The sequence below is a fragment of the Dromaius novaehollandiae genome, chromosome W (genome assembly GCF_036370855.1).
Source record: "Dromaius novaehollandiae isolate bDroNov1 chromosome W, bDroNov1.hap1, whole genome shotgun sequence".
NCBI lineage: Eukaryota > Metazoa > Chordata > Aves > Casuariiformes > Dromaiidae > Dromaius > Dromaius novaehollandiae.
In genome coordinates this window covers 24,656,026-24,659,542 of record NC_088130.1, presented here as the reverse complement: position 1 = coordinate 24,659,542, position 3,517 = coordinate 24,656,026, and the positions used below count along the sequence as shown (strand labels likewise).

The window sequence follows — 3,517 nt, the reverse complement described above, 5'->3', positions numbered from 1 at the left end:
TATTTAAAACCTGTGCCTAGTTCTAATTTTGTTCAGTGTGTGGAATGAAAATTTATACATCCATAGGGATATTCCTTTTGGAAAGATGTTAGGTCCATTATGAATCTGCAGTTACATACCCCAAGTGATGATTTATTTTTTCTGATACAAGTTGATTGTCTTCCCTTGAAAGAAAGCTGAGTTGAGAATAATAATTACAGCACATTACATACTAGAAACTTACAGGCAATGACATGTGTATCTGTTATTTTCTTTTGGTAACATCATCTCTCCTTTTAATTACTATTTATTATTTGTATGGTGCCATTAGGTTATGTGATACTGTCTTATAGATGACAAAATGATGTGGTTTCAAAAGAAAATAGGTGAAAGTCCAAAAGTAAGTCCTCATTGCATTTGAAAGTCATCAGATGCTATGATTTATTTTAAACTTACCATTAGTGCAGTCTTCTGTTCCATCCAAGTCCTTTCTGTGGATGAGTTTCCAGAAGATAAAATATTCTGGGGCAGCATGAAGTCTTTTTTTCTATATTTTGTCTAGTTTTTTGGAAGTTTAGACATGATCAAGCCAATCCAAAAAAGGGCAAAAAACCCCACAGTAGATGTAGAATATGCTGGAGGGGTCCTCTGTTGTAGTAAAAATAATAATGACACTGTAATTAGAAAGGTAAACAGCTTGCTTGCATTTTTTAAACTTCATAAAATTGCATCTTTTTTACTGCAAAGGACCAATTAAGTCATGCATGTAGCTGTATTCTTGTGATATAAACTGTAAAGATTACATTGTGTTTAAATGAAAATAACAGGCACACATTTAAAAAAAGACAAAGAAATGTAAATATATTTGATTAATAAAACATTTCTATTACTATATCTTAAGCCTTTGTTTTATATTGATTACAAGGAGAATTTTGTGCATGGTATGGAAAGAAACTAAATACGCTTCAATGCACATGCAGTGAAGGCAGCCTCAAATGATCAGAGGGCCTTGCTGTAGTTTTCATTGAGTTTCCAAAAGGGGTTTGCAGCTTGGATGGTGCAACCAGGTTTGTGGTGAGAAGAGGGTTGTGATCAAGCTCAGCTTTCTTGGTGACTGGTGGGTTGTTCCAATATGTATATTGATGTGATGGTGAGGGCACAGCACAGCCATGTGCTCCAGCAATTTCTCACATATATTTTGGAATTTGTTTGTATAGTTTTATGACACAAATCATGTCATTCTGTAACCAAGTTTTTCTCTTCTGCATACTTTAGAGTGTATTTTTTTTTATGTTTAAGGGCCTGAGTCTTCTTTATTTACCTGAACCCAGATTTACAAGGATCACCCTCTAGTGGACTAAGACAGAATTTCAAAACTCCGGTTGATTTGATACTTGAGCTCCTTCTTTTAAATCATTCTAAAACCAAAGCTAAAAGCACTAGCCATGCTCCACTGCAAGGGCCCTTCAGTGCCTTTTGTAACATTATTTCACTGCCGTCCTATGTGTCAAAGAGCAGTGATTAGTTCACTAAGCCACCCCTTGTTCCACTTGAAAAAATACCACTTGAGTATGAGAAAAATATGTCAGTTTCTGTTGTTTTTCATGTTATATGACCTTTTACATAAGCACCAGAACCACCATGGTAGAATAATTGTGCAAAACTACTATACTTGAGAAAATACTCAGGTAATTGGCCAGCAGACTGCCTGCTGGTTTGCAAGTAGCATGGATAGTCAATCATTCAAGGCAAGCTGCTATATGTGCAAGGAAAATTCTTTATAACAAGAAATTGTATTGAGTCATGCTGTATGAGATTATATCGCCAAACCCATGTAATCTGTCATGAGCTAATGAGACACAAATGTCTAAAGGGGACAGCGGGTGGAGAAGTCCTTTGGCTGATGGCCCAAACTACGACAGAAGAGTCCTGGGGTCCACTTTCTTGCAACCATTCTGGTGCGTGATTTAGAAGGGGTGAGGCTCAGGTCTGCTAATATTTTTCTTTTAAATCATTTACTGAACTTCTTTAGCTGAGCTGAGGGCTAGGGAGTTTGTTGCCTTCTTACTTCTACCTCTATATGCATTCACAAGGTCTAGGGAAGGACCAAACTCAGGTTCAGAGTGCAGGAGGCCAGCAGTGCAAGATAGTGTCAGTTTTGCTGTTTGTTTGTTTGCCTTTTAACGGAGTGAACACTTGCTCCCAAAGAAATATACAGAGATTAGCAGCTTCTAAGTCAATACACACGCTGTTTAGATAGCTTCTTTGGCACCATATCAGTTAATTCAAATCCAGTAACTTCCACTCACCACAAAGCCAAGGTAGATTTGAACTGGTGAAACGGATGTTGGAAGTGCTTCACTCCAGTGTCCACATATTGAGTGTCTCATCCTCCAGCCTGACTCCCTTTCATAACGGACGAAGGACCAACCGCACAACATTTTGACTGCAGACTTCCCATCTGCCATGGTTGTAAGTGATCTGATAGCTGTTTGGACTGGACTGACAATGTAGGGGCTTAACATACCCAGGTGCCTGCTGAAGTAGAGATACAGATCATCCAATGCCCAGCAATAATTAGGTTTCTACAAACAGGCTGTGCACAAGGCAACCAGCACAACAGCTGGTTTCCCTTCTGTAAGGTCAAGAATAAACTCATGCTATAGAAGACCTGGATCTCCAAACACAATTAGAATCAGCCAAAGGACATGGGGAGGGAAGAGGGGAATATAGTCTATCACAGGAAGGGAAATGTGTCTTTTGGGATCAAAATCTTTGCACTCCACCTTGTAGGTTTCACCTTTGAAGGCTGCATTGACAAACCTTGATTTATTTTATTTTATTATTACAGGATAACTTAATTTGAGAGACTCCCACAGTCACTGCTTGGAGAGCCATATCAGTGAATCCTAGGCCATCCTTTGTAGCCATAGCTGGATCACTCCGGCTTTCTCCCGAATGTCCTCTTCTCCACCAACCAAGGCAGATAATTTTTAGCAATACTTCCCCATGGGCTTGAATTTTTCCATTCTTTAGGCTTCTCTTGGCTCTCATCATTTCCATCTATTATACTTTTATTTTTCTCTTTAACAGTCCCTCATCCCCTCTCTGACATTACTACATTCAATCACTCTCCCCCTCTCTTGAGTTTCTCCAAATGAGCTTGCAAATGACTAAGGAAAGAAATTGCATTTGTTTATATTGGCACAACAAGTCACAGAAATACATCTTTCTTCTCTATACTCTAGCCCTCAATAGAATGAGTCAAACTATAATGGTCATGCAGAGCCTTTGACCTGGATTTTCTTTTTCTTTTTTTCTTGTAGAGAGCCAAGAACATTTTGGCTTACAGGAGACATACTAGTAGTGATCAAATATTCTTCTGGAAGCTATTTGGAATTTTTTTCTTTAACCTTTTATGAGGGCAGTTGTTTTCTGTTTTCTCATTGCATAAGAGGTAATTAGCTAGCTAGTAAATTAAAAGTTTCATGTAGAAAATATTTTTTAGCAAACAAAAAGCAGAGTTAAATGCATGCAT

General features: G+C 38.1%; 1 protein-coding gene across 2 annotated transcripts in view; it reads left to right on the top strand.

Moving 5' to 3' along the window:
* Positions 1–857, top strand: part of LOC112992354 (putative histone-lysine N-methyltransferase PRDM6) — a 79,368-nt gene extending 78,511 nt beyond the window's left edge. For both annotated transcript variants that reach the window (XM_064500082.1, XM_026115340.2), the window contains exon 8: positions 1–857. This exon is cut by the window's left edge and continues 3,342 nt beyond it. The gene's annotated coding sequence lies outside the window, so the exon portion shown is untranslated.
* Positions 858–3,517: the final 2,660 nt, after the last annotated feature.